We start from the raw sequence: 19606 nt of genomic DNA on the forward strand, positions 1-19606 counted from the left end.
CTGTAGTTAAATCTGCTCTATTTGGATATTTGATATTTCAATCAAGAACCCCTCCTCAATTACCAGGGGCTGGCATTCATGCTGTTCATCACTGAAAAATTAATATTCCTTGGTAAGCAAAAAATAGCCTATGACCCCAGTTTTCATGTACCAATTCCTCTGACACTAATTAGGAATTATGGGCTGTGTCCCAGGAGATTCCTATTAGTCCAGTGAAAACTTCACTTTTGCTGAGTTCATGTGAAAAGTTTTCAGAACAGAGCCAAAACCCCCAACTTGTCCTATCAAAGGCCATATTATAGCTCACAAACAAGTGGAAAACAGGGTTCAGGTGGTTTAACTCTTCTATTCCTTTTGCTAAGCCTCACAGCTAAGAGATTACAATGCATCTGGACTGTTCCCACTGGTATTTCTCATCCTTCTCACATGTTCAGGTCTGTGCAGCTTTAGAGTGGCTTTGGCAGAGTATCACAATAATGGACAACTTGAGATCTCTTTCGTCTCAGTGATGAGTGGCCAAGGAGAAGAACCTTGGTGAAACAGGCTCTGTGAGAAGCAAGCTCTACTCCTAGAACATGATTTTCAAAAGCTCTTAACATTAGTCTAACACTTCCTATTGAAAGCACTCGTGAAATCTTCCCTGTGTGCAGTCAGGTCACTGCTAAAGACTTTCAGCTTACTTGTTCTTCCTGAAATATATCCTTGCTAAAGTGTATGATGTCATTGCCACTGGTTGGTGAAAATCCTGTGACCCTATTCTATGTTTCATTGAGCTGTAGCTTTAAAATGAGAAATAGTTATTCTTTTTTTCTAAGTAAGCAATAAACTCTGTAGCATTAAAGGTATAAAGGAAGAATTGTACAAACTGCACCTGGCCAAGGTCAGCATTAACTTAAAAACTCCACATGATTGTTGGCATCCCCTCTTATCCACAAAATCAGGAGCTGTTTTCAGGTCTTTTGGAGTTCCTGTATAAATCCAGCCTTCCATACTTTAAAAGAAAACAGCCAGGACTACATTTGCAGTGTGTCTCTAAATACATTTACTCAGCTTGACAATTTCTCTATTCAACTTACCACTGCAGAAATCTGAGGGCAAAGGGGTATGGGAGCAGGAGGAATGGGTAAGTGTGAGTGTGTGAAGAATGGTGACAAGCTTTATCTTGCCAATTTTTAAATGAAAACTTGTTTCCATTTTACAGCCAGCTCCAGTTTGACATTCCAGGAGCTCAGTGCAGATTAAAGCCAAGAGAAATTCTCCTTTTCTCCCTGTATGAGCACACCTCGAGCTGTGCTGTGTAACTCTTCCTGCTGACAGGCAGTTCAGTCAGTGAACCTGTGAGCTTTACATGTCTGTTGGTTGAGTCTCATAAAAATATGGAAAATATAAGCAGAAGTCCCATAAATAAGAGAAGCTTTTAAAGGTGAAGCAGACAGTGATCATTGGCATTTTTGGGTAGGACTCCAAGCAAAAATTTTGTTTCTATTTTACGTATTTTGACAGCACTTTTTCATTCCAAGACAGTTTGATAAGTGTAAATCACAAAATCTAGAAGCATATTTTCTATTAAAAACACATCCTGAAGGACAGATCCTGGTCAGAATTTGACAATCATTTTCCATCTCTCATCATTTTTTTTTGCTGCCAGCATCACTTATAGCATTCTCTTATTCACATTCCTAAGCATAAATATGGAGATATATCATAACTTATACACTTACATAGCTAGATTTAAGCAATGTTAGCAGTACACAAAATTAAAAATCAGATTCTGGTACCCGAATTGCTCATTGTTTCTCCTTTTCTTCCTTTTTTTCCTCAACGTAGTTTGACATATTAGCATGAAAAATATTCTTGTATTTTTTAAAATCCCACTACTAGCATAGTTTTCACCATATAAATGTACTCTCTGAAAGGAATAGAGTAAAATAATCTGAAAATTATTTTTTGTCACAGAAAAAAAAGACAGCACAGCTGTCAAAATTCTAACATGGCATTTACTTTTGTAGCTTTGACCTTGCATTAGATTAATTGATATTCTAGTTTGTCCTTTTCTGAAGAAAGAAAATTCCTTGCCTTAATTTTTGACAGAAATCTTCCCATAGTTTTGGACTGATAAAGACAAATGCAGAAGAGAAATAGGATTTATTCTAGCTAGATGAACAGATTTGACACCCATGTCAAACTTTATTACAACCTATATGCTTCAAGCATAGACTGGAAGTTAAATACTGCACGAACTCAAGCCAAGCATTACAAAACCAAAATGTTTCACAGCCCACATACTCCTTTCTATATGTTCTCAGTGATTCAGTAATGAACAACACGCTGAGATAACACTTGAAGCACTGCAATGATGCGCAAAGTGCACAAAATAAAAATTAATATATTTATAGGCTGCAATTCACTGCAGCCACAGGAACCTTTCATAATCAGGTTCTGCATGAGGGGAGAGGATGCCTGGGGAGATGAAACAAATTCACAAGCCAGACTACGGAACTACTTGCTCTCTCGCCCGCTCCCTCAGCATGCAGCATCCACATTCCCACATCAGTTTTTTAAAGCCCCAGGGTGGTTGGATCCTTACAAATATGAGTCCATAGCTTCATGTGCCCTCACTTTACTCCAGACAGCATTTTAAGAATGAGACCCTTCTACCTCATGTGTATGAGGTACCCGGGTATCTCAGCGGTGCTTTCCAGCCTCTATTCCCTAGGGAGGAGGTAAAGGGGTACAAAGTTTTGGACCAGCTGCATGATACCAGCAAAGATTTTCTTACTCTTGCTCTCCACTGCTCTTGTGGTTACAGCTCTCTGGAGCATTCCTTCCCAGAGAGAGCTGCTCCATTCACCACAGTGCAAAATGAGGAACATTTGGGGTGGGGATACCAGGGTTGCACGTTTGAGCAGGATTCAGGATGCGGCAGGACAACCTTCCCAGTCCACAGCTGGGGTGGGTGCTAAGCCCATGTTCAACCTTGATTGGTGCCTGCTGGTGGTCTTGCTCTAGAAGTCCTGATTAAGAGCAACTACATGTTTCGTTGAAGACCAGGGCCTTCAGTCAATAAGAGATATATTAAGGCTTCGACATTTTGGCTCTAACTGAGCAGAGAAATAAGGTAAATGTTTAAAATTAATCAGGTTTTCTTTTTCCCCATTGGATCAGACTTTATAATATGCTTCTCTCTCCTTCTGTGTGTGTATGTAGTTCTTCCCGCTGCTCCTAAAGTATATACACACATATTTGCTTCAATATTCTATTTGCATAATCAAAGCATCATTACTTCACGGATGCATTACAAGGATAAACTCAGCAGTGTTTAAGAGGTTGTCAGGCTCTGTTAATGCAAGCACTGTGAAGGAGGCTGTGTGACATAGCAAACACAGCACTGCTTTTGGAGTTCCAGCATCTCAGCTCTATTCCAGCTTTATCACTAAGCCATGCTTCAGTTTGCTTATCTGTAAAACTGTATAATCACACTGCCGCCCTCTCAGGATTGCTTTGATGCAAGTCACTCATAGGGAGAATGAGACATTAAGAGTAGATGCCTGGTTCATGATCCCTTTTTTTTTCCATATTTACACTCAGGAAAGCAAGAATTCTGTTCAAAGTTGTCAAGAAAGCGGATGCTTGCAGGCCTGGTGCTGATAAAATATGGCCTGCAAGCTTCACAAACCCACACGGAACAAGATGAGAAATCTGCTCATTTAGTTTCCTGAGAACAAACGCACAAAATGAATGTCACGCATTTCAGTAACAATCGGCATCTATGAAGTTCAAAGAAAAACTTCTGGTCCAGGGAGACAATAGATTTTATTATACAAATTAGAAACAGCAGTCGCCTGCCAAGACAAAGGAGCACTGATCAGAATGCAAGCTGCAAAGAAGGAAGAAAAGAACTCAGATTTAACCTGCGGAATACTGAAATTATTGCTGGTGAGCTTGTGTGTTGAGTTGGGGAGCTAAACTGAAATCCTTTCTGCCTGCACAGCTCAGCATGGCAAGGAGTACATGTGATGAGATCCCTCATTAGCTCATCAGTCACAGCTCCGGGGAAGGAGTGGGACCACAATACAACAGCAGCAGCTTCAGACTCCCTTGGCTGCCCACACTCTTCCTCTTTGGTCCCCAAAACTGCCCTGGTCTGATTTTTAATGAGATACTTCTAAACCTTCAATAAAAGCTAAGTTTTGCTGTTCAATCAATTCTTTTTTGTGAGTGTTATCAGTCCTGAAGAAGAAAAGGTCAGATTATCTGCAGGCAGGTGACTAGCAGCAGGAGAAGCTGCTCTGTGTGGGGCCTTGGCTCCAGACAAAAGAGCTCCAGTTGGGCTCAACTATCTCCATCACCTCCTCCCCGCTCCCCAGGTATATAGACAAATATACTTTTCAAGCTGAGCCTTTGCTGACATATGCTTTTACATATGAATACTCAGCACCACCCCAGACCAAAGACAAGTAAAACTGTAGCTGTAACTCTACTCTGATACATTCCAGAGCAAATCTAAATTAGAGCCATTTGTCTAGTTCACCTTAAATAATGCATTTGTTTACATTAGAATATGTACACCTCTGTTTTGAATAACGTGGAGCATTCATTAGGCCATTCTGGTTTCCAGCTGTTTGGTCTGCTACCTTGTTCAACCCTGATCCATTGATACAAGATGTGAATATTGTTAAGGAGCTCAGCTTCCTTGGTGTAGGTGTATCCATTTTTACAATGTGTTGTGTCCTGACAACTGAGCAGGAAGCCCATAGAATCATAGAATCATAGAACAGTTAGGGCTGGAAAAGACCTTAAGACCATTAAGTTCCAACCCCCCTGCCGTGGGCAGGGACACCTCACACTAAACCATGTCACCGAAGGCTCTGTCCAACCTGGCCGTGAACACTGCCAGGGATGGAGCATTCACAATATCCTTGGCTACCTATTCCAGTGCCTCACCACCCTAACAGGAAAGAATTTCCTCCTTATATCCAATCTAAACGTCCCCTATTTAAGTTTTAACCGGTTACCCCTTGTCCTATCACTACAGTCCCTAATGAAGAGTCCCTCCCCAGCATCCTTACAGGCCCCCTTCAGATACTGGAAGGCTGCTATGAGGTCTCCACGCAGCCTTCTCTTCTCCAGGCTCAACAGCCCCAACTTCCTCAGCCTGTCTTCATACGGGAGGTGCTCCAGTCCCCTGATTGTCCTCGTGGCCCTCCTCTGGACTTGTTCCAACAGTTCCATGTCCATTTTATGTTAAGGACACCAGAAATGCACACGATACTCCAGGTGAGGTCTCACAAGAGCAGAGTCCTTCTCCGCAGGGCTGCTCTGAATCTCTTCTCTGCCCAACCTGTAGCTGTGCTGGGGATTGCTCCGACCCAGGGGTAGGACCTTGCACTTGGCATGGTTAAACTTCATGAGGTTGGCATCAGCCCACCTCGCAAGTGCGTCAAGGTCCCTCTGGATGGCATTCCTTCCCTCCAGCGTATCAACCGAACCACACAGCTTGGTGTCATCGGCAAACTTGCTGAGGGCGCACTCAATCCCACTGTCCATGTCAGCAACAAAGATGTTGAGCAAGACCGGTCCCAACACCGATCCCTGAGGGACACCACTCGTTACTGGTCTCCAGCCGGACATTGAGCCATTGACCACAACTCTTTGCGTGCGGCCATCCAGCCAGTTCTTTATCCACCGAGTGGTCCATCCATCAAATTGATGTATCTGCAATTTAGAGACAAGGATGTCGTGTGGGACAGTGCCAAATGCTTTGCCCATTCTCAGATGCTATCACAGGATGCTAGGTTTCTGTGTGGGTCATAGAATCAGAATAGTTAGGGTTGGAAAGGACCTAAAGACCATCTAGCTCCTACCAGTAGATAGTCAGTAGATAGTAATGGAATAAAGGAAGTAAAGTCATCATAGCACCTACTTCTAGTTTTGAAGGCATGAGAAAAATTTCCACTTAGCTCTTTGCAAGGAGAAGGTGGGAGCACAACAGAGTACTGATGAGGCAGCATTAAATCATTTACTCTGTGAGATATGTAGAAAAACATTCCTTTTGAAATACTTGTTTTCACTATCTCTCAGCCTTTGCCTGCAGACTAAATTCTTCTCTCACAGTAATACAGGCATGTCATCTTTCCCCCCTTTCCTAACAGGCTTGACATCTTAAGAAAATCTAGCCCACCATTTTGATGAAACCCATTTGGAAGGAATTTTCCTTCTGTTTCCTAACACTGAACAACAGAGCCTCTAAAATGCTTATAGTGAGCACATTTTCCTGGGGCTGCAGAGAATGAGTCACACTAGATACATGCCAAATCTAATTCAGCAAATAATCAGCGAGCTGGCATGCTGGTTGTCCTGAGAAAAGAGCATTTTACTTGTCGGTACTGCTGTACCTAGCTACAGCAACAATTTTCAGGGTGCTATTCAGCAAGAGGATAGACTGTCCCACGCTATCTTCCTGCTTCAAAGTCATACAAATTAGCATGAAATAGAGAGCTGTACATTGTGAGAAGGCCATTGTGGGCTTGCTCTCACATAGCACTGAGCACTGGGCTGAAAGCCATGCTGTGGCTTAAGCAATGATTGTCCCATTGGCCTTTGTGGCTACCAATGGGAGTCAGTGCCTCCAATTGTCAGGACTCAAGGACTCATCTTTTAAATACCATTTTAAAGTCATTTAGGCACCTAACTATATTCTGCAGATTTAATTACTGCACAACTCACATCTGCACAATCACCCCAGAGCTCTGGGATCAGAAGAAAGGTCCCTCAGCCCCAAAACAGAAAGAAGACTTTTACTTCTATGTTTTGCTTGCAATTGCTGGGAGGAGTGAGATATGAACTCTCTCATAAAACAGCTTTCATTTGGTCCCCAGCTCTGCCATCCACACATAACAGGTCACAGCGAGGCTTAGGGAAGCAACTTAATGACTGCACCAATGTCCCCATCTGCAAAAGCATCCTTGTTCCAAGGATGCACAAGCCCTTCTGCTGGAGGAGGTTCATTAAAAAGTGTGAGTAGCTTTGAATGCAGAAAGTGATGATAAAGAGCAAAACCACAAAGCATTTTGGGCAAGGTGTTCATTTCTCTACTTGTAACAGCATTCATTTTTGTGTTTTATTTTACGAGCATCCCAAACCTGCTGGCCACACTTGTTTAAACACTGATTGGGAAGAAAAGAATCAAGTGTGAATGAAGATGTGTGCGCTTGGTTTTCAACAACTGAAGAAGCAGTTTAACCCAAGAAAATATCTACACCAAAGGATGAAGCTCGTTTTCCCAACCTTCTGTATCAGCCATGCTGAAGCATGATAATTTTCCCCTATGGTCAATAGTTATAGAACTTTCATGTGTCTTGGTTCATACTTATCACCTGAAACAGGGAAAGAATATAAATATACAAATAAATTTGTTCTAATAAAAAAAATCAGAAATGATTATTTTTATCTTTAAAGTATTTTAGTGTGAGGTGTCCCTGCCCATGGCTGGGGGGTTGGAACTAGATGATCTTAAGGTCCTTTCTAACCCTAACTATTCTATGATTCTATGATTCTATGTATCTGCATTAAAGTTACCTCAAGGTCAGTTATAAATGTGTAGTAATTATTAGCTTAACTATTAACATCTCTCAGCAAACTAATTAGCTGGGCACCAAACGAAAACCATTTATGCCTGAGGTCTGCTAAGCCAAAATATTACTTTAATATTTCAGGTTAAATTTTCAAGGGGGGAGAACTTCTGCCTCTGGGAATCACAAGATATTTCCTCACTCAAAATGAAATAAGAAAAGGCAAAGAAACATCAAATGAAAATGATGAAAATTGGCCTGCATGCTAACTCTAGGCCCTGCTAAAAGACGAATGTGTCACCTCCCCTTTTGACGGTGGTGGCTATACTTGTCTACCAGGAGACCCCACCAGCACAGCCTGTCATGTCACCGAATGAAGGGACAGAGCATCACTACAAGGGACAAATCCTTCAGGTTTCTTATCACTGTATCTTCGTTTATAACATACTGAGCACTGTGACTCCTTCTGGATCAGAGGACACAAGTACCCTACAGGATAAGACTGATGGGAATTCATCCATTACCATCAACAGGGATTAGATGGACTGGGCTGTGGTGAAAAGCAGCCTTTGGAGTTTGTAGGCTGCTTTGTCCTGGCTAGGAAGGCATCTCAGGCTAGGAAGGCCATCTCATAGCAGTCAGCCTAAGTCATGTGTGAAAGAGACCGCTAGAAACTCTTTAGACCAACTGAGCCCTCTAGACAGTGAGAGACACAAATGCACATGCTTCCAAGGTCCCTCCTCACCCTCCTCAGCAGTGCTGCCTGGGTCTCAGGAGCAGGCAAAGCCATATCACAGCCACTCTCCCACTCCAGGACCCTAAATGCCACACACTGGCCTAGTCATCTATCTGGCTCCTTCAACCATGTCCTACATGAGTGGTCATAGCTGCAGTGAAACAGGACAGAATAGCTGTGACCCTCCCTCCCCATTGCCATGGGGCCAGAGAAACATCACACAAACCACACACAGCAAGCCCAGTGCACCCCTGTCTCACTCACTGGAAAATAAAGCATGAGGAGGTTTGCTCACTGATTCTGGAAGAAGAACCCTATCGTGATTGCGGGCATATGGAAAAAGCAAAGAAGCACAATGTCTTATTATGCAAAACCCTATGTGTTACCCTTGCTGCTAATGGAAATTCAGCTGCTTACCCACAGCTCTTGTATTCTCATTTTGTTAAAATGAGGAGAGCTCCTATTACTTAATTCTTGGTTTACATACAACACATGCCTCACAGCCCAGAAAGGCTCTGACCCGCAGCCCCCAGCAGCCAGCCTTGCTGGGTGATGGCCCTCCTGCAGTAGCAGAGGACACCACAAGACAAGCCTGGCTTCTGTGGCTTCATCCATCACTATCACAGGCATCATGCCACGGTCATTCATTTCAGAAAAAGGTCTAGCACCATCTCTCCAAAATGCTGTAACAGCTGCTGCTCTGTACACAGTGGGAGGCTGGCAGAAAACCCTCTCATGTTTATCCAGGGCAAAAGTCTTTCCAAGGATGCTGTTTTATTTGTGATATGAAAGATAACAGCATTGTACAAAACTAAACAGGTTTGCAAACGGTTCCAGGGTGCTAACATCATATTGGTGTAATATATGTGGGGTCTGAGCAAAGCAACATTTTAGCAGACACATTATGCTCATGTTTTCCCCCGACACAAATGCTTCATGGATAAAGCAAATTGATTTTCTTCTTTTTAACAACTCAAAATAACTTAGTTGAAAAATGAACCTCTAATGAAAAGCTAAACCATCAAAATATTTAATTGAAATACATCAAGAAATCAATTCCTTACCAGCTGTTACTGATGGAACTGAGTCAAAATCTACAACTGGGTTGAAGGAAATAAGCTGATAATTTTATCAAACAACACATGTACTAAGGTAATAGAACTTACGTGCAGCATAAATTGAAGGAACCAGTGTATTCCCTCCATTCTCATCCCTGACCTCAAAAGTGGACTGACACAAGTTTTTTGGTAAATGAATGAAAAAGGGAGGGGATTCAAACAGCAGCAGCCACAGCATCTTGTCTGCCCTCCTGCAGCCCTGACGCCTGCACACCCACTCCCAGCTCCATGCTGAAGTGCAGCTCCCAGTGCAGCTCCTGCCAGATAGCAGTGGCTAAAGCTGCTCTGGGAAAATAGGAGTCAGGAATGGTTTAGCTGCTCTTTGCATTGTGGCTGCTCTCATCTATGTTGAGACAAGATGCTGGGTTTGTTAAGGGAAGGTTTCCCCTCCCTTTGATGCTCTGACCATGTATCAGGGTATATCAGGACTTGGAAAACCATTAGTTCACCATGGTAAGATACCCTGAGGATGCTGAATCAATGACAAAAGCAAAGTAATAGACAAATACACTAAAAATTAAGATGCAGGAAATTCTGTGCACAGACCAAACCTCTGGTCTGTTTAAATCCTGAGAGTCAGGCTTTCTGTTCAAAACAGTCCTGCAATCTGGTCCCCACCACGAGCTTCGCAGCCTCTTTGGTCTGATTTAAAATGAAAAGACTGACTGAGGACTCTGGATATTCAGCGTCACTCACAGCATGATAATGTTTTCTCTGCAGAGATCAGTTAACCCTGTTTCCATGTACCTGTTTTCTGGACAGAATTTCCAGGCATTGCACAATTTCAAGGGATCTCAAACAGGTCTATGCAAGAATGCAGTTGTTATGAGCTTATATATATGTATCTTATTGAAGCAGGATTAGCTTGTTAGTTCTAGAAGTGTCAAAACACATTTATGATCAGATATAACAAACACCCAGGTACACTTCTGAATAAAACTTGGACTATTAGTTGGTCACTTAATGCTCCATTGAGGATGCAGCCCTCATAAATGAAGTTCATAAATAAAACAATTAAGCTCACCTTTAACCAAACATGAAAATAAGAGGAAGAAAATGGTGTGGCGTCCTATACACAGCTTTTATTGGCAGTGTGGGAGCTTTTTTCCCATATTGCTTTAAAAGAGAAACAATGCATAACTTAAAAGGAAGAAAATATTAAGTTGGGTTTATGGCATGCAAGGGAGATTCTCCATCACAAGGATAACAAGCATAATTTGCATCTGAAATCGTTCAGGATTCTTTATGATCTAACAGTAGTGACCAAATGAGACCATATGAGGAGATAAATTGCATGCGGTTTACAAGCATTATGCCCACAACTGGATGTTTGGATTTCTTCTGAGCGCTGTGTGTTTTAGCAGTACCATCTGGATGTTGCCAAACTGGTTCTGAATAGCAAAATACATAGCCATAAACCAGTAATGTATAAACAGTAACGTGCCTCCTGTCCAAGGCTGCATGTCAGGGCTCCCTTGTTTGCTGCACAGCTGTTTCAGAGTGTATTGTGTAAGAACTAGCCAGGCTTGCATCTGTACATCTAGCAGAATAAGGATTAGTAGGTTAGGTGTGGAAACCAGAGGTAGGAGTGGTGAGATGTAGGGATAGTGCCCCCAGGGATTTGCTTTGGGAATAGAGGGAGTTGTGGGCAGTGTTACTTGAGAGCCGGGAGGAGGAGGGAATGCAGAAGCCCAGCACTGCCCAGATTTCTCACACATCTGGTGCCTTTCAGTCACATGTACTATTTTATAGGTGTCAGATAAGGCAACAACACTTGGCCACCCCTAAAACCCCAGAGGATTAGCAGCGTAAAAGGAGTTTAATCTATTGATGGGTCCAAGCAATGTTACAGTCTATGCCATTTAGGGCTTTCTTAATACTGTTGGCAGCCCAACAGCAGTGAGAGGCCCTGAAAGAGCTTCCCAGCTGGGAACCATCTCTGATATAAGGGCGGGGATTAACTTTGGCTCCAAAGACCTTGCAAGCTAATGGACAGGAGGGCCATGCAGCAGAACAGTGCCTGGCACAAAACCATTTTGTTTAGCTCTAGGGCGGTACCTACTTCACTACTCATTTCTCCCTCATAAATAATCACACCAGTGTTTGAGCAGGAGCTCTCTTCAATAATCTGAAAAATGTTAGTCTCCACCATTCATACAGACTTACGAAGAGAAGAATAGTTAGAAGCATTAAATCTAAATCATCTTTATCCAGAGATAAAGGACATTGTTAAAGCTTTTAGGCTTAAAATTAGTCTAAATATTTTTGATCTCTCTGCATCCTATTTCATCTTCTCTTTGACATCTGCCTTCTATTTCATAAGCCTTGGGTAAGCATGCAGATAGACTAGCAATTTTACCTATATGTGTATATATGCACATGCATACATATATATACACATACACACACCAAGTTCTTTTATCTTTCACAGAAAAAGCTCCCTTTGACTACAACAGTGTCCAGCCCGCAGGAAAAAGCCTCTGAGTACTGTGTCTAGCACACTGCTTACCTGGTCCTGAAATCAAAATCAATAAGGAAATGCTTTATTGCTGTTACTGGTCATCGGGTCACCAAACTTGAATGTAAACAGCCTGGCACTCATCCCTATGAGGTGCAAAGTGGGAGAGAGCTGCTGCTAAACAGGACTCTGTCCTCAGGGGTCCACCGGGCCTGTTTCCCAGAGCTCCTATTGCAGTCTTGGACTGCTTTGTCTCTTACTGCGTGAGTTTATTGAGCAACCACAGGGTCAAGAGTCTAAGACAGCTTTTGAGGGAAAGTTTTGACAAAGCAACCTGAAGTCTGCTACAGAGTGATGAAGGAAAGGGGAAGCATTAAGTTTCTTTCTCCTGACTTAAGGTCTGGATTTTAGGAGCAAAAAATTCCTCTTGCATTTAAATCACCAAAAACTTGAAGTGCCTCAACTATCAAGTATATTCCCACCATGTAGACTATCCTAGCAGCATAACAGACTATCAAGTGGATAGAAGCATAATTTATTCTGTTTGCATGCATAGATGATTCCCCATCACCAGAGAGATATAATATTTAATGAAGAAAGGAATCCAAATCATCCAAGGAAAGCAATTGCCTCTTTGAATGCCTGAGAGTTGGGAGATGATAAAAAGGATGACAAAGCAAGCTCCTTAGCCAATATTTTGATAAATATTGCACAAAATTAATTAGAAAATCCAAACACTTTTACAACAGAAAAATTCCATCCCCATCCCTCTCCCCCCCGCTTGAGCATACATTATTACTGGAAGTGTCTGAAAGGTCTTCCTGTCATAGCACTAGAATTTAATGTTTGATCTTCTTACCCGAGTTTAAACTCACACATTGGCAATTCCTTGCCTTTTCAGTTTATAAATATCTCTCTTACTCTCCTTTTTTAAAGAAAAGGTCACTGCTCTTCACTTAAGTAATGTCATTAAGAAATCAAGCCTCATTTTTCCAGCTTGTGTGGCTGAGCAACGGAAAGGCACAACCTTCATTTACCTTACTTCCACATTCTGAGTATGATTAAAAAAATATGAATGCAGATAATCACAGACAATGAAGAGCAATATCTAGTAGTCTGTCTCCAGGGTTGTTTCCTACAGTATATTTTCTAACTTTTATTCTGATCAGTCTAAATTACTCATTTAATAAGCTAACCGTTCCTTCCTGTGCCAGAGGAGACTATTTTGCAGTGCAAGATGCTCATGTTATAAGGGTTTCTCTGTTTACCTTATACTATTATTCCTAGTTACATATTCTAGTATCAGTCTATCTGACTACCCTTTCACCACCCTGCAGCCTGCTTCTTCAAGTTTCAATACAATAAACTTGTCTTGCACCAAACAAAGGAATGAAGTTGTTACTGGTTTCCCCACCTCTCTATCTATTCCATTCAGAAGGTGTTATTTAGTGTCATGTACATGCTACTCTCACAATACAAATGTGGCCGATCGATTGTTTGAATATACAAAGAGAATACTGTTGACAAAATCGATGTCAGTTTAATGTATTCTGTTGCTTTCTGGTTAGCTGGTGCATCCCTCTCTTTAAAAAGTGAAACTGCCTTTCCACCAGTCATGAATTTAAGCAATTTTGCTCCAATAAATAATACTAACATTGACCAAGGATTTTGAAATTAGGAAGGATGCTCCAGTTAAGCTTTATGGCTCTTGATTGAGCTCAGATAAGAAGTCAAAAGCCAAGACTGACTACAAAAAAATTCAGTTTCAGTGCAATCACCTTTTGGAGCATAGGTCACTTGAAGAATTTGAAAAAGGATGACAGTTTAGAGTGTGGTTTTGGGTTGACTGCTGTTAGGTACACCTTTAGCCTGTGGTTAATCAAAAGCCCCCAAAACATGTCCATCATGTTCCCTTTATGGTTACACTGATGTTCCTTTCCATCAGCAGAGCCAGACTGGGACCAGGGCTATTGTCCTGGGTTCAGCAGTAGCAGTCATTTTTCTCCTTCTTAGTAGCTGGTGCAGTGTTGTGTTTTTGACTCTCACCCTGAAAAAAATTCTGATAACACCGATGTTTTTATTTGTTGCTCAGTAATGTTTACTCTGACCAAGGACTTTGTGAGTCTCATGTTCTGCCAGAGGGAAGGAGAAGTCAGGACCTGACCCAAACTAGCCAAAGAGGTATTCCATACCACAGCACGTCATGCCCACTGTATAAACTGGGGGCAGTTACCTGGAAAGGCTAGATCACGGCTTGGGTCAGGCTGGGTATCAGTTGGCGGGTGGTGAGCGGTTGTATTCTCTTCCCTTGTTATTTCCCTTATCATTATTATTATTGGTGGATTCTTTCAATTCTCCTCCCCATCCCTCTGGGAACTGGGGGGTGGGGGGGAAGTCGAATTTCTGATCACTTCAGTAATGTGATATTCTACTGCTGACAGTCTCCCTGGATAGCTTATAGTCAACCATTCAATACAATAAACCAATCATATGGGCATAAAAATGAAGCAGAGTCAGATAACCACAAATGACAGGGCCCTGCCAAGGAGCCTGATAAAGTACTGTGCAGGACTTTGAGAGTATAAACTAGAGAGGAAAAAGAGAAATTAAAGAGGCCTGGGATTTTCCTAATCAAAACCTCTACATCATTTCCCCTCCCTGAAAGCACTACTTGCTTTTTTTAAATCCCAACAGGCCTAGCAAGATCTACTAGGCTATGAGCAAGATACTCTTCTGTGGAAGTTATGGTATTAAGCCCACTATCTGATTCATCTGAAATTGTACCCATTGTTTGAAGCATTCCAGGGTGGACATGCAGGGCAGAACTGTGTCATCATACAAGAGTCTGAAAATGTTCATGATACCTAACAATCCATTTCCCCTCTCCTTGGCCCCACCTATGCTTCCTTGTGCTGCCATGTGTAATTCTTATTTCCTTCCCTGATGTGCTGGAAGTGCTGACCCACAAGTTTCCCACAAGTCTCTGCTAGAAGAGAAAGTGCTTCTAGCACAGGTACCTCCAACCAGATCAGCATGCTCAAAGGCCCACAGGTGTGTGCAGAGAAAGGTTACTGCCCTCATCAGGGATTGGGAAGAATAAGAAAAAATTTAAAGGTAAATAAGAAAAATTACCTCTCATATTTTCTTCTTACCACAAGTCATGCATTTGAGATCTCCTGAGATACCAATGGTGTGTGCTGATGATAAATATCATGCAGATAAACTATGACAATGGCATAATATTTTTTTTTCCAATCAAATTATTTGCCTGGGCTGAAAAGAAATATGTTACTTTCTGACAAAAACTGATTAGCACAAATCCATGAAGACTCGATAAACCGGCACTGAGATGGCTGTTGTTTGACAAGCAGCGCTCTGAAAACAGGCAACTACGACATAAACACAAAAAAACCCGCCTCTTTTGGAAACCAGATATGCCGTGTTTCTGGTAACAGTGTCATCCAGTCTGATTTCAGCTGGTATAAAACACTTCCATGCTACTGACAGCAAACGAAACTAGTCTCAGTCACTTCATTTTCACGGGACCATGCCCCTACAGCAACTCGCATTAAATTAGATGGATTGAAAAGGTTAACACTGGTTTACCTGGAATTTTAATATAGCGAGAGAGCTGGTGTTAAAGATCAGCTAGAGCATAGTTTTCCTGATTGGATCTATAATTTCACACACAAATTCACAAGTGTGATCGGACAAACACCTGTACACACACCCCACACACACTGCCCCCCATGCGTTATGTTTATTGTGCATCCGTGCCCATGCTGCATTCACCTGACTATCTGGACTGCAGCAAAACTAAACACAGTGACAAGCTGTGCCGTAGAAGTTGCTATGAGGAGTCCCTGTGTAAAAAGAAGATGCTTTAGGATCCAGGTTTCTTTCAGACCTGTAGTGGTGGTAAGACATCTTTTCAGAAGCACAGAGAGTTGAGCATTGAGTTTATAATGGCCACATTATATAAACTGAAGTTTCCAACAGATTTAAAGGTTAGCCTTTATCGCCTATATCTCGCCTCTCCCACTGTAGTGTTCCTGTAAAAAGCCTTCCCAGGAAAGCACCATGCTACAATCAAAATGTATCTCTTAGCAAAGAGAAATAGCAAATTAGAACAGTAAAATGCTTCACTTAGTGCTGAGCTAGCCTTTTTTCTTCTCTCTCAGTACATCTTTCCAACTCCGCTCCTGCTGATCAGGATTTAAACAAAAGTAAAAAAAACCCCATGCTCTTCTATGCAGTCTTTGCTGCAAACCTACCTAATATCTACAAAGACATAAAGACAAAACAGAGTCTGTCTTAATGTGAAGCCTATTGCTTTAACTCAAATTCATCAGAAGGGCTTTGGGTGAAAGTAGAAATTGATGTCAAGTTTAGTGGTTCTTCAAAGCTTTAAAGTCTTCAAACTTAGCAAGTTCAGAGATCAGCTTTAAGGGAAAGCAGGGAAGATGTTCATGGTCTCCAACCAGCACAGCGCTTCTGTGTGCCCCATTCTCACCTTGCATGGTGCAAAAGGGAGCAGCTTCAGGAGACTCAGTGGAAGGACTCTGTCACCGTTAAATGCTCTCATACAACCAAATTTGCCATCATTTACATAATTATTCATTGTGATGTATAAAAAGCCTTGGCAAATGTGGGGAACAGAGGCCTGAGGCAAGACACACGGCCATCAAAAATACCTCAACCTTACAACTCCTTCAGGTAACTCAAGTCTTTGGTGGATGAGCAAACCTTGTACCTTATTATACAATACTGTTAGCAAGTGACATGGTAACACATTTCATGGACAGAGGTGTTAATTTTGTTCATGTTCTCCTTTGTTGTGCTTAAACTTAGTCAAATAAGGTTCAGAATGCATGAATAGTGTTCAGTTCCTCTAGAAGCAACTTAAACTAGGTATTAATGCGTACTTCTGTCTTGCAGTTAGCTGATGTCTACAGTGAACTAACTGCTGTATGAAAGCTTTAAAGAACTTGCATTCCAAGAACAAAAGAAGTAAAAAGGGGAAAGGGATCACAGCAAGAAAACAACAAGCCACTGTGGCCTAAAGCTCGTGACTAACCACACACAGATAACACAAACTGTTAGAAACACAATAGACTTGCTGAGATTGGAAGATGATGTATTTTGTATTGATATAAGGACATAGTGTTTCACACCAGTTTCAGTTCTCCTGTCTTTGACATGATATATCATCAAGGTCAAGACCTTCACAGCAATCAGAAAGGCCAAGATTTTATAAGAGTATCAAGAATGGTCACAATTATAGTAGAAAATCCAAAAGAAAAAGGAAAAAGAAAGGAAAACGAAACAAAAGAAGAAGAGGAAGTCCTGCAAACACCCCTGCCTCCAGGTGTAAATGAATTTTCTACCCATGGGAGCTGGGAGAAAATTTTTTAAAGTTAATTTTCAAATTGCCACAAGCTGTGAAACTTCTTGTCTCTTCCTTTGAAGCAGCTGGTGCTGTCTGCTGCCAGCTGCAGAAGACTGGCCTTCATCAACCTTGAGCCTGACCTGCTCTGGCGATTCTCCTTGTCCTATACATTGCAAAGTGGGAAAAAAAAGAGTCTGCTGTCACACAAGTAACTACAGACAAATATGTTTTAAAAGACAAGGTTATCCTTTTCTCCTTCCTTCAGTGAAGTCTTGGAAATAGAGCTGCTTTTATCACAGGTTTTCAAACGTCCCAAATGTTTTGGAAGTAATGTATGACACCAAGAAGCCTGACTAAAAAAAAAAGGAAGTTCTATTTGTCTCATAGCATAACACCACAACAAGGGGATATTTAATAAAAATGTGAGTGCAATGATCAGAATTTGAAATTACCTTAAAATCTCATCTCCACTTCAACAATTAATCAATTTCAGCAGTCACTTATTGTTTAATACACAGCACATCAACAGAGATTATTGCTGAAACAATTCCTCTTAGTCAATCCCAGCAGTGCCTGAAATTTTCCAGAGCAAAACAAATTATTCACACTGATGGGACAATGATTGTCTGTAGAGAAGGGCAGGTAACATTATCTTTTCAACAGACAAATACAACACACCATTTGGATCACTACGTGTGTCAAAGATGTTTTCCTTTTTCAACTTTACAAAGCACCAATGCAGCACTTGCTACATGCACTGTGACTTGCTAATTCTCCTGAAATAGAGGATAATTATATTATCAAGTGACAGAACAGATATTATTTTCCTAGTAATGAGAAACGTGGCTCTAAAACTCATAAATACACTTCTGAAATTTCTAGCTGCAATCCTCACCTCATTACCCACAGCTACTTTCTGTACAGGACTATTTTATTCTGAATATGTATTTTAAACCCCAGATCCTCCTCATTTGGTAGAAATCAGGATAGTTCCTCCAATTTCAATATAACCATGCCAACCTGCGTCACCTACAGATCCAGCCAGAAGAGCACAAATAGAGCAAACCCCACTGTTTTAACCATTCAGAACAAACTTGTCGTGGTTTAAACAACACTTAATGTTAAGGAAAATAAAGTCAGAGGAAAGGATCTGAACACAAAGCTGATTTTTCTCAGTCAGGGCTTTGTTTTTACAGTGGTAAGTGGATAGCCCCAGATCTGTATGCACCCATCTGCCTGAGCCCTTCCTAAAAGCATCATTTTGCAGGAGGATGCCAGGGTCCTGCAGATGCAGAGGCCTGTCTTACGCACCCGGTTTGGCAATAAAGTGGATGAGTCAGAGTGCAGATGGTGACTTTGAGCAAATCAGAAGAAACTTCATTACAGAAAATGTCAGCAGCAATTTTGGTCCACACCACAGAAATTGGGCTTTTGGCAAACGCTTGTTGAGACAAATTTCTTTCCATTTATTCTCATCACTGTCTTTTTCTACCTTCTCTACTAAACATCGAGTCTTCTCTGCAACTTTCACAACATCTGCTTCTGGCATCTCATGTGCTACCTGTGTCGTAACAGCAATCTTGCCACGATAGTCCTTGAAGGATTTACTAATCCTGGAGCTGTTTACTAAAAGAAACACTTTTAAGTACCATAAACATTGCCTATGCTTTTTGGAAAGTTAGCAATCTATTACTGTATATATATGGAAAAGACTTTTCATTTAAGAAAAGCAGTATATACCATCTCTCTCTTTGCTAACAGAAGCAGATCCTTGAAGAGTCATTTTTGATGAGTGTCTCTAGCTGTGTATTTCTTAGCCTGTGAAGAAAAGGGGAGGTCACAAGCATCTGTAAATGCAGTTACTGCAGCCTCCTGACAGATGAGGAATTCAATTTCCTCAGCTGGGTTTGCTCCTTTACTGGATACCATCTAAACCCCAAGCTTCTCTGTTGTATAATTACTATTTTTAACTGTCAATACTGTTACAATGAGTTTTAAAGGATGCCATGCAGAGAAATATCTGCAGTGTTTTTATCATGGGTTGTTAGTTTGTGCAATGTCCATGGTAAGTATTGTCCCCACAGTCAATGCTTATTGCAAAGCCCCCCTAACACAACATATTCGTAATAAAAAGCAAACCCAAATGTTTTTCATACCATGACTGGTATGAAAATTCTCCCCACGGGACAAACTCACAGATGGCTTTGCAAGGCCCTGTTTCAGCCCTAATTCTGATTAAAGCAGGTAATCCTTTGAGGCAAGGAGAGTGCTCATTCTCTGCCTTATAATACCATCTGAAGAGGATGGTGAACAAGGGCTTCTGAGACAGACAAG

This window comes from Pezoporus flaviventris, unplaced genomic scaffold (assembly GCF_033815535.1).
Source record: "Pezoporus flaviventris isolate CSIRO_AGI_PZ_B2104156 unplaced genomic scaffold, CSIRO_AGI_Pfla_v1 ptg000007l, whole genome shotgun sequence".
Lineage (NCBI taxonomy): Eukaryota > Metazoa > Chordata > Aves > Psittaciformes > Psittacidae > Pezoporus > Pezoporus flaviventris.